Source organism: Mauremys reevesii, linkage group 6 (assembly GCF_016161935.1).
Source record: "Mauremys reevesii isolate NIE-2019 linkage group 6, ASM1616193v1, whole genome shotgun sequence".
Taxonomy (NCBI): domain Eukaryota; kingdom Metazoa; phylum Chordata; order Testudines; family Geoemydidae; genus Mauremys; species Mauremys reevesii.
In genome coordinates, this window is record NC_052628.1 from 104,664,073 (window position 1) to 104,676,578 (window position 12,506).

Here is a 12,506-nt window from a genome sequence, read left to right on the forward strand (position 1 = left end):
CCTTCCCCCTCCAGGCAAAGTAGGGACTTGAATCATGGGTTTCCCACACCTTGGGGGAAAGCCCTAATGACTGGGCTAAAGGTTGTAAGGGCAGTCCCCTAGCAGTTTTGTGTAGCCTCTGAGCATGCCTACTGGATTGGGCCCCACACAACTTAGGTTTTTGTGCCTTGGTTTATGCATTGCCCTAGGGCTTAGGAAAGAGAGAGGCATCTGGATGCTTAGAAACCTGTGCCTAGGGAATTTTCCCTGCAAACATTAGGTGCAGAGTGAGTTTAGGCACCTACAAAAATAGGCAGCAGCTCAGCAGAAGTTTTGTGGATGGCAGTGTTGCCTAAAAACAGTACTTAAGCACCTAAGGCTTTATCTACATGGAAGGTAATTTGCTTACGAGAGTGTGAAGGGTGCATCACACGTTGTGCATTAATTGGTCCATGTAAACCCTGCTGGTCTATGTGGACCAATTAATGCACAATACATTAGTGATTTTTACAAATGACACCTGTGTAGAGCCCTAAGTACCTTTTTGGATCCCACCTCTTGTGCCTGAATGTTTCAGGGCTCACTCAGCTAGGGGGATAGTAGCTGAAAGGGCTTGTGTCCAATGTTGTCCCTTCATTTGAATGCTGTAGGGCTGCTAGCTTCACAAGTCTCTATTCTTTTGATACTGCATCAAGCTGATGCTAGTTTCAGTAATGATTCAGTCAGTGGTCTGCTAGAATGACTACTTGCTCAGGTCTGTGAAGGTCATATATTCAGAGAACAAGAGTAACTGGGGGCAAGTAAACCTTTTTCTTAGGCTATAGGTCCCTCAGGCTATGCTAAAGCCTTTTCATATACTATCTTGCCTGCCTGACTCAAACACCATATTAAGAGCTTCAGGTATTTCTTACTGCAAAATTAGCCACAATCTGTTAGTGCTGTTGAGCGCTTATTGCTGCACCTGTGAGTCTTCAAATTAGCTACAGCTGTGCTGGCCAGTGTGTGGGGGAAGGGTGTGGCTAATGGGAAACAAGTGTTTCATGCTTTGAGGCTCAAGAAAGGAGGAGGAAGCTACTGGAGTTTTACCTCAAGGTTCATAATGTAAGTAACTCTTATAGGTAAGGGTAAAATACAAATGGTTTTCCTGTTGTTTTTTTTTTTCTGGGGAAGAGATAGAAAGACAATGCTACAGTGATTTGGAAGAACAAAGAGAGAGAGAGAAGGAGTGTTAAGTGCTATTAACATGTAGGTACTTCAAACTCCCACAGTGAAAAATAAAACATAAATTATTTTTCTCCCCACCTTCCCAAAGAGCGGGTGGGGGGACAGAGCTCCAGCAGAAGTATTTTTAAACAATCAAATAAAATAGAAGGATATAAAGAACCCCCCTTTTCTTTATAAGAGTTACTGCAATATGTTTGATTAATTTGTTTTGCTTTGCTTCTTTAAAAAAATCAACTGGTTCTAGGTATACTTTTACTCTGCAACAGTTTCTCATATTCACTTGCATGTCTAACTACTCAACCTAATAGTAATTCAAATTTTTGCATCATATCTTTTTTTGTTTTTGTTTTATGGTGCTGCTTTTTTTATGATGTGTGTTTTGTGTCTCACTTTTATAAAAGTATCTCAAATAGTTTTATAGTCATTAGGACTCCTAAAACCTCAGTGTGGAGTGGCTGTTACAGTCATTACATGTGTGGATAAACTGAGGCATGAAGAATAAAACGTACATGATTAATAAAATTACTATAGCAACCAAAGGTTTTATGACTGGGATCAGGGTATCATTCCTATACAGAATGCATAAACACACAGGAGGTCTAATGTTAGTCCCAGAGAGCATACAAATCTAAAGCCCTTATCTTGCAAAGGCTTGAGCACAAGCTTAATTTTTTACACTATGAGTGGCTCTATTGACTTCAGTGAGATTATCCACAAAGTGCAAATCTAGGTGTGTGTGCATGTCTTTGGGCCCCCCCTATTTATATTGAGCCCAATTAACTTACTGGACCATGGTCCAGTTAGACAATCAATATGTAAAGGGTAGGAGAGAGCGATTAAAAACAAACGTACTTTTGAATAAACATTTTGCATTATTTAATTGATTGTAACTTAAAAACTACATAACTATACTTGACTATCCTTAATTCTGTCCTTTGGGTCAGTATTACTCTTGTTAAGAAAGATTTTCAGCTTCCCACTCCTATTAGATAACTATTGTGAGAGTTGTAGTCTCTTTTTAGCCAAGTTATTCAGGGGGACACCAAGTTCTAAGTTAGGGTACTCTTAACAACTCTGATGAAGGGAGGAATATATTCTACTGTTCTTGATGATAAAAAAAAAATATTGTATCCCTGAATTCACATGAGTTTCTAAGGGGATTGAAATGAATGTTTTTGTTTTTAAAAGATTACAGTAATTTTATTTGATAGACTACATTTAGAAGCATTCTAAAATATACCTTAAAAAAAAAAGGCAACAAACTTTTAGTTGGTTTTAAGTTCCTCTGAGTCCCTCTTGTTTAGTATTGTTAGAACTCAAGAACTTGAAACTCATTACATGTATAGGTATGATGATGTCTCCAGTAACAGGGTATATGTTAAATTTAACATTTATTCAAAGAAGTCTAAGGGATTTAGGTGCCCAAATGCCATTGAAATCCCATAGCAGCTAGAATCCCAGCTCTCTTTGTGTACTCCTATATTTAAGAAAACTTGAATTTTTGCTGCTGTACTTCCAGAATTCAGTCTGTTATTTATCTTCTGAGCAAACAAAGTGCTGCTGCATGGTTCAGTATTTTATTATACAGTTCATGTATTGCTTTGTTCTTTAGCACGATTTTAATCTCGCACAATCACAATACCATTGCCTTTTTCCCAGGGTACACAGGGCTCTTCTGAATTAATTTAATTAGCAAATCTGTAAATATAGAAGTAAAGATAACTTTGTGTACTAGTAATCAGATAAAGGAACTCATTTTATTGCAACAGTTAACACCTATTGTTGCCATCAGCTTCTCTTTAGTGATTCAGGATCACCTAGTTTTGAAACAAATCTTTGTGTATTTGCTGTGTAGTGCTTAGAAAGATAAAAACAGTGAATTAACTCCAGGGAAAGAGGATAACCCTTCATTCTCCGGGAACATAAATAGCCAGGAACACATACTAGTTTTGAGAGGCTGGGGGTAGCCTGACTTCACACTGCTATTTTTGAGGGTGTAAATCCAGCATGTACTTCATACAGAAAAATGTTTGGTGGGTTTTTTTGTTTTTGTTTTGCAGGGAACAGGGAGTGGGGAGAATAAGAGGATAATTGGGCCATGTTCTAGAGGGTGTGTAACTTGCTGCTAATGAGGTGTGAAGTCTGCCAAGCTGTTATGTACAGCTTTGCCCATGAAGACTCTTCATGGGGTAAAAACATGGGGGCGGGGAGAGGGAGTAGTCAAATGAATATTATTTGCATCCATCATGGGAGCCACCCCATAAGCAGATCTATGCTGTTCCAAAGTCAGAGCAGCTGGTTTGGTAATATGCTAGTCTCAGTGATGACTTTTATAAAGGCCTTTTTGCAATAAAAGAATCTCTGATCTCCCCAAGGGTCTTGTTTTACATGTTGCTAAGTCTAGTGGCCATTAGCGTCTTAACCCCAGTAAGGCTTATATTAAAAAGCAGTAGGTATTCAGCCCGCGTGCCAGCTATACTTTATTCAGCTGTTCCTCTTCTTCTCCTAAGTTACCTCCCTCATTCTGATTAAATGTTGCAGCATTAAATCAAAGCATAATACAACACCCTCTGATCTTTCCTGCCGACAAAGTGCTGAACACCTCCATGAGCTTTGAAAGATTTTTCTCCGGACACTCCTGTTCCTTTCTATCCTTCTCTCTCCACACATCATTTGCTTTCCATCCTCATTCCTCATCCCCTCTGTACACCATCATGCACCCCTCTGCTCTCTGTTCCCATGCAGCTGCTCCAGGGAGCATGGGGAGAATGAAGGAGAGATGGTTGTTAAAGCCTGTAAGTTAGCACAGGGACTGGGGCTGAGTCATAAGAAAGGCCATACTGTGTCACGCCAAAGGTCCATCTAGCCCAGTATCCTGTCTTCCGACAGTAGCCAATGCCAGGTGCTCCAGAACAGGTAATCATTAAGTGTTCCATTCCATGTTGCCCATTCCCAGCTTCTGGCAAACAGAGGCTAGGGACACCACCCCTGCCCATCCTGGCTAATAGCCATTGATGGACCTATCCTCCATGAATTTATCTAGTTATTTTTTGAACCCTGTTATAGTCTTGGCCTTCACAACATCCTCTGGCAAGGAGTTCCTATGCATTATGTGAAGAAATACTTCCTTTTGTTTGTTTTAAACCTGCTGTCAATATCATTGGGTGACCCCTAGTTCCTGTATTATGAGAAGGAGTAAATAACACTTCCTTATTTACTTTCTCCACACCAGTCATGATTTTGGACAAAGCAGACCTCTATCATATCCCCCCTTAGTCATGTCTTTTCTGAGCTTAAAAGTCCCAGTCTTATTAATCTCTCCTCATACAGCAGCCGTTCCATACCCCTAATCATTTTTGTTTCCCTTTTCTGAACTTTTTCCAATTCCAATATATCTTTTTTGAGGTGAGGCGACCAGATCTGCATGCAGTATGATATTTTCTGTCTTATTAGCTATCCCTTTCTTAATGATTCCCAACATTCCGATCACTTTTTGACTGACACTGCATATTGAGTGGATGTTTTCAGAGAACTATCCACAGTGACTTCAAGATACCACTCAAGAAAGAGTACAGCCAGTTTAGTCCCCATCATTTTATATGTATAGTTGGGACTATGGTTTCCAATGTGCATTACTTTCCATTTATCAGCATTGACTTTTAACTGCCATTATGTTGCCCAGTCACACAGTTTTGAGAGATCCTTTTGTAGCTCTTTGCAGTCTGCCTATGACTTAACTAATTTGGTATAGCTTATTGGCTCCAATCAAGTGACGCTTCTTTATGCAAGTTGAGGTTTTGGTCCATTGTTCTTGAGTCTGGTGGTATTCAAAACAAATGAACTCTTCCTCGACTCTTAAGAACATAAGAAAGGCCGTACCGGGTCAGACCAAAGGTCCATCTAGCCCAGTATCTGTCTACCCCGTGGGCCCAGCCAATGCCCCCCCAGAGGAGTGAAACTAACAGGCAATGATCAATGATCTCTCTCTCTCTGCCATCATCCTCCATCCTCTCTCTGAGCGGACAGGGGCCCACACCATTCCATCTGGGCTAATAGCCATATATGGACTTACACCATGAATTTTATCAGTTCCTTTTTTTAATATATATAGTCTTAGCCTTCTTCACAACCTCCTGGGTGGGAGTTCCACAAGTTGTGTGTGCTGTGAAGAAGAAAGAACTTTTTTTTTATTTTTTTTAAACCTGCTGCCTATCAATTTCATTTGGTGACCCTATATTCTTGTATGTATAGAATAATATATATTTCCTTTTCCTTCACCACTTTCTCTGATTTTATATACCTCTATCATGTCCCCCTTAGTCTTCTCTTTTCCAAGCTTTCCTCTCTTTTCTTTAATCTTTTTCTCTTCTACCTCTATCTCTTTTATCATAAAAAAATTTTTTTTTTTTATTCTTACAGTTATACACAGTAGTACACAGTACAGCATACAGGATATATATATGGATTTATATAATATTCTCTATATTCTCATCCTCTTTTTAATGATCCTTAATTCCTTGTTTGCTTTTTGCTTTTTTTTTTGACTCGTGCCTCTGTCTTGGATCACATCTTCAGAAGAACTATCTATTTTCTTCGCCAAGATCTTTTCCTTACTCCCCCATGTATAGCCCCATCATGTGTTGTTGTATTTTTAGGTTTTATTTATTTTTATGTTTTATTTTTTACTTTTACATTTTATTTTTTTTTTTTTTTTTTTTTGTTGTTAATTTTTTTTTGTTTTGTTGAACTCTTCACCAGTTGTCATAAGTGTAGCGATCCCATTGGTTACAAAACTGAATTCTGATGTTAGAGATTAGAGTTTGAAGTGTTGTTGGTTCCTTTGAAATGTTTGTGCAGTACTGTTGCATCATGTTTGAAATTAATTTTCTTCAAGTAGCACAGGTACAATAATTCATACTTTACAGCAGTGTTAACTGAGTTAGGTACTGTCAGGAATTTGTGCATCTGTGGTTTGTTTGATATGGGTGTGTAGTGTTTAAAACTAGATGTCTTTTCTATGTGCCCATTATTTCTTTTCCCCCCTGAATTTCAGTTTGCAAAATTTTAGAAGTGGTTTCTCTTACTCCCAAACAGTCTGGCAAAAACAAAAACCTTCAAGCAATGACTATTTGCTTCTGCTTTGTCCAATATTTTTTAAAGTGATGCACCATTCTGGTAATATCTCAATACAATTTGTCTAGTTCTGCATATTTCAATGCTGAATCATGTGCTGTATTTATACAAAACATGTTCCTTTTAAATTATTCAGTTTTGCTGATTGGCTTTTGTTTGTGTGTATGTGTGACCTGGTATGTTTTTCCAGTTGTAAATAGGTTTGAGCACTTGCTGTGATAAACAATATGGCTCCCAAATATTGGTTTACCATTTTCTAAAGCTGTTTACACCATGGTTTCACTAAAGTTCAGAATCTAATTTCACTATGGTAGGTAGAGGATTCAGGTATTTCCTATATTCAGAGCTAGCTTACTGCTTAGTTTTCTGTGGAGATGTCAGAGCTGTTTGAAGTATAATATGGTCTTGTCTGATTTTTTTCACCTTTTATTGATTCCAATAGTAATTGAATACTATATAAAATATTTATTATAATAATTACATTTCTGATAGTTTTTGCCTGAATTTGTGTGCCCCCCAAAAAAACACACACCCCCAAAAAATGATAATGGGCTAGATCTCCATTTCATCCAATAGAGTTATCAATTTACAGAAATTGAGCAAGTGCTGACTTTCACCAGCTGAGAATATAGGATGAAAATTTCACCTAAGTCACTTTTGAAAATGGGACCTAGTCTACAATATACAGAGTAAATTTAAAATTAGTTCATGAAAATCGGGGTAAAAAAAACTATGCTTTGAACATCCTGCTGAAATATTAAACTTAAGTAAACTTTCCTCATAGACATTCAGACAGCTGTAAACGGAAAGAGACGCACCCCTGCCTCCCGCCCCCCTAAAAAAAAAGTTGGTAAATATTTAAAAGTAGATGCTGGTACACAGATCTTTCTTTGACATATAAGTTACAAGACCCTTAATGGAAAGAACAGAAACATTATATATGAATGCACCATTGTTAGAAGGACTGAGGAAAGGAAAGATAATAGCTCATTATGACATTACCCAGGGTACAATCTGGACTGTTGAACAGCTGTGTCCCCTCAATTCTCCAACCTCGAGTGCCTTTTACACTGCTTCGCTGTGAGAGCAACCAGTCCTGGTCTGCTCATGCACAGCCTCCAGCATGCAAATTATTCCCAGCTATACTGTATGAGTGCTATGGCCAGCCATTCTTGAATTACACTGCAGAGCAACATCAGCAAATTTCCCTTAGAAATATGCATCTTGTACTGCCCAGCCCTCTACTGGACAACACAAATGCATATAAAGTTTGTCATTGTATCAATAGAAAATAATGTGCACAAATCTTATCTCAAATGGAGTTTCCCAAATCACTGGGTTAGATAAAACCATAAAACAAGTTTGTCAACTACAGAAACTTGTAATCACTTAAAATCTAAGGCGGCATAAAAGTCAGAATTGGTTACAAGAAACTAAAAGTAAATGCACTAATACCAAACTTAAGCTAAATTAATTCAAAGCGAAAGTTTCTCTTGTCGCATGCTTCAGCAGTCTGACTGGCTTACCTACCTCAATACATATTTTACCAGGACAGAAAAGATCAGCAAATCATGAGTTTTCAGATGATACCTTACAAGGCATAGTTTGTACAAAATTTATCATGCTTTTGAAAAAGGAGTGAACATGGGGATACAGACAGTTCCAGTCATCAGATATTTGACAGTCATAAATGTAATACTCATAAAATCCTTTTTCCATGGATGAGGAAGATGGTGACTTGCTCAGTATCACACTGTGAGTCTGGGAGAGTCAGGAAAAAAAAACTTAACTTGCTGGCCTGTGTTTTGGCAACTGGGTTAGGTATTCTTAATGGACATTAAATGGTTTTATCTGCATCTATTGGAGTGGGATGGGGGAAGGGAATGGTGATAGGGTTGGGGGATGGAGAAGGTAATTGGTTGCTGTAATTTAAAGTGGTGTTGCCACCAATTTGGAATGACTGTGTGGTTACGCAGATTGTGGCAGGAAATACCTTTTATACCACATCATCATGTTTTCATTATCTTTCACTGTCAGGTGTTTGTGGTAGGAGAGGGGAGAGATTAATCAAACTCCACTTTCCCCCCCATTTTAAGTACATGACAATGGAAACAATGGCATCATTGGACTGGTGGAATTTGAAATATCCACAAATGCAGAATTAAGACTGTGGACATAACTGTTAAAGAACTTTGAGAATTATCACAGTTCATCTGATTTTGTCCTGGGAGTATAAGGGTATGGCTACACTTACAGCTGTACAGCGCTGGGAGTTAAACCTGTCTTCGTACTGCTGAGTAGGGAAAGCGCTGCAGTCTGTCCACACTGACAGCTACCAGTGCACTGTCATGGCCACATTTGCAGCATCTGCAGCAGCATTGGGAGCGGTGCATTATGGGCAGCTATCCCAGCGTTCAAGTGGCTGCAACATGCTTTATAAAAGGGGGGAGGTGGAGTGTGACAGGGAGCATGGGGGGGAGAGAGAGTGGATTTTTGGAGCTGACAGTGTGTCAGCTCCCTGCCTTGCAAGTTCCGACCCCCTCCCCCACCCCCTCTCACTCACTGAAAGCAAACAGCTTTTTTTCCTCACAGACCAGATAAGCAGCCACTCCGAAACGCGCCCCCCAACCCCGCGCTGCTTCTCTCTTCAAGCAAACACTAGCTGTGGGCGTTCCACCTCTGCCTCTGCTCATTCACAGCAAACAGGAGCTGTGTTTTGTTTTTTTGATAAGCAGCTCCAGAGCCCGGAGTTCACAACAAAACAAAGAGAGGCATCACAACAAAACAAAGAGCAGAACCTTTACTTAAAAGGATTATGGGAAGCTTCAGGAGGTCAGTCGCAGCGTACTAAGATTATTCCCTGTTTAGACTGGCGCCCCAGTGGTGCAGCAGCAGCGCTATGCTCTTTATTCCTCTCGAGGAGGTGGAGTACAAGCAGTGATGTAGCCATGGAGGTACAGCGCTGTATGTGCCTTGCCAGTGTGAACGGGGAGTGAGTTACAGTGCTATAAAGCCACCAACAGCGCTGTAACTCTCAAGTGTACCCAAGGCCTAAGTATCTTTTCCTGCATTTTCTGGCTGTATTTTCAGAGATGTGGTGTACCCAAAATGTTAATTGATTCCCTTGGAAAATGCAGATACTCAGGACCTCTGAAAATTAGACTGTACTTAAAAGTAGCACAGGAATGTGAGCACTGGAAAAAAAAATAAAGTGCTCTTAACTTACAGAAAGAATTAAGAGGTCATGTTTTGATCCCATTATCAGAAAAAATGTAACTATATGTCAGAGGTCATTTAAATAAAATAATAGATAAGGTCAAGATAATTATATTAAAATAGTTGTATGGCCATATTAACATACATTGTATTTTACAAACATAGGCCCAAATCCTACACTGCTCAGTACGTGATCTCTATGCTCCTGAGAGACTCCTTTAACTGTAATGAGCCTCCCTGTGGGTGAATGATTCTCCACATGTTAATTTGAAGGGTCAGGGCCATCTCAGGGTTTGTCTCTATACCATGCAGCTTTTAGCAACAAGGCTGTGTTGACACAGCCTCGTCACTAAAAGTCAGCATGTGTAAATGGTCATTGTCGGTACTTTGTCAGCACTTTTGCTGTCATTCACACAGCCCTGTGCGTCGGCAAAACTTTTGTCTTTTGGGGGTGTGTGTGTGTGGAAATGGAATGAAGTGGAAGAGATGGATTTTTGAGAAGAGTATTGAAGCAAGAGAGAGGAACCTGGTGAATGAAGACAGACAACTGCAATAAGGGTGAACACTGCAGAAGGCACAAGGCAGAAAAAAGAGGCGAGAAGTGATACGTTTGGGATAAATGTAAGGAGTACTGAGAACAGAGATATAAAATATAGAAAACGTGCTTCTGTAGCCAAGAAATAAAGAAAAATGGGGCACAGTTAGAATTTTCCTAATTTCAAAATACCACATAAATATTATATTGCTAGTGGTAGTGTCCTATTGTTTACCTTGATTCATTTGCCACAACCATTTATATTCTTCAGTAATTAAAAGATTTTGTAGCTGTTCAGCAAAACAACTAATCCTGCTGGTTTGCAGCATGGAGATGGCTCTGAATGTTTTCCCATTGTTATTTCCAGCTGGCTATAGGATGATGTTCCCTGCAGTTTTTGGATTACTCTTTTCCTAGGTTATGCTATACAGTAACTCACTGGGTGCCATGAAGCCGCAGTTGTGAAATGCAAATCACAAGTGGCTCCTTTTGAATCTGCATAGTTCCTGATGCTGTCTCCACAGCATGAGACAAGTTGTTGTGGCTACATTATCAGCATTATCCCCTCAATCAGCCTGAAATGGGATTAAATTCAGAGGTTTTTTTTAAAGAAGTGATGATGTTTTGGTTAGGAGCTGGAAAAAAACACACAAGTGTGTTGCTTTGTCTAAGTGTACAGAAGGCCAGTTTACGAACAGTCTGCTTTTTAAGGATGAATTGATGGTTCCTTTTTGGAGCACTTACAAAATTGAGGTAATAAACCACAGTTGTGGTTATATGATTTTCAAAAAATATCAATGCTTAAAATGCATCTGGGGTAGACTCTTACTATGTCATATTGCATGAGTGTCCTGGAAGAAGTGAGAAGGCTTCCATTAAGGAAGGACCTGAGTGTAAAATAGTGTAATAAAGCCAATGAAAACAATAAGGATCCAATCCCGAGGGATCAGCTTCCACATCTCAATTTGACTTGCCTCCCATGAAGAGGTCATCCCAGTTTAAGGATTGTTTTGTTTCATGACATATTCAAAATTGCTAAACTACATTTCTAAGCATTATCTAACATAAAAGTGTGTGCTCTGGAGCTGCTGGTAGATGCCTCAGGTTTTACAAAGCCTGAGGCCAAAGTCACCAGTGACTCAGGAATGCACACTCTGCCACCTAAAGTGTGGCTCCTTCATTTTTAGCGTTCTCCATTGGCTTTTGGTTGATTCTTATTGTTTGCCATATATACATATCGATTTGGGTCCCCTGATAAATTGAGGGATTAGCCCTGTGAGTGAGAGATCACTTATCCCCAAAAACAAACCTTCAGAAACGGTAAGAGGAAATTACTAATAACCTATGACTTACAGGGGGGAAAAAACACTAACATACTGAACTGATTTAGAACTCTGTACAGGAGAGTTAGGTCTTGTCTACAATACACAGTTTTGTCAGCAAAAGTCAGCTTTCATCAACAAAACAGTGGAGGTGTACACACCACAATGCTGCGCCTATCAATAGTAAAACCACTTATACGAACGGCATAGAGCTTTTTGTGATGAAGATAAAATGACTCAATGTCAGTGTAGACACTGATCTTGCTTGTGTTGCCCTAAGTAGCCTCCAGGAGGTGTCCCACAATGCCCATCATGACTGCTGTAGTCAGCAGTTTCAACTCTGCTGCCCTGCAACCCGATATACAGGCATGCAGCTCTCCACTTTTAAAGCCCTGGGAATTTTTGAAATTCGACTTCCTGTTTGGCGTGGAAAGTTCACAAAACATCTTCCCAGCTGATCATGGTGGCTTTCTGTAGCAAATATGCTCCCACCTGAAGTTAGGGTTGGCAGGCGTCTGGTTTTCAAACAGAACACCCTGTTGAAAAGGGACCTTGACAACTCCGGTGTTGGTGTGTGCCTATCACTAGTCTGCCCAGAGAAGGCAAGATCTGCAGAGACCTGGCAGACAGTGCTTGTGTGGCCAAAGGCTGTTACTTTCAGGGAGCTGAATTATGCAGGCATAGTCAAGACTTCCTTGAGCTACAAGCAGATAGTTGTGAGGTGACTCGCAACCACAGGTAGCACTAGCGTGTGTCACAGTAGTCCTTGGAGTTAACACCCTATTGAGATGTATACGACAGTTCACATCTCTGAGCTGTTTCATATAGATTCTCACAGGCATTTCTGCATAAGCTACAGTCGGGTCAAGTATTGAAGCCTTTTTCACAATCATGAGGGACAGAAACTCTTTGAGGTAAGTGTCTGATGTAATCATATGACTCCAGGTCCTTGCCAGTGGGCGAGTAGTGCCTATGTCTTAACCCTGCACTGAAGGGGCATAAAGAGTGAGTGGTATAGGTTAGGGTGAATATTTTAGGTCACTGGCAAAAGGAGCAGACAACTTTCCATGTCCCTAGAATAGTAAGTATTTAAAGTG

General features: G+C 39.8%; 1 protein-coding gene across 2 annotated transcripts in view; it reads left to right on the top strand.

Annotated features, from left to right (window-relative positions):
* The first annotated feature begins 540 nt into the window (after window positions 1–540).
* The window catches only part of PTPRD (protein tyrosine phosphatase receptor type D), a 1,010,945-nt gene continuing 998,979 nt past the window's right edge, over window positions 541–12,506 (top strand). For both annotated transcript variants that reach the window (XM_039543118.1, XM_039543120.1), the window contains exon 1: window positions 541–1,080. The gene's annotated coding sequence lies outside the window, so the exon portion shown is untranslated. The remainder of the gene's footprint in view (window positions 1,081–12,506) is intronic.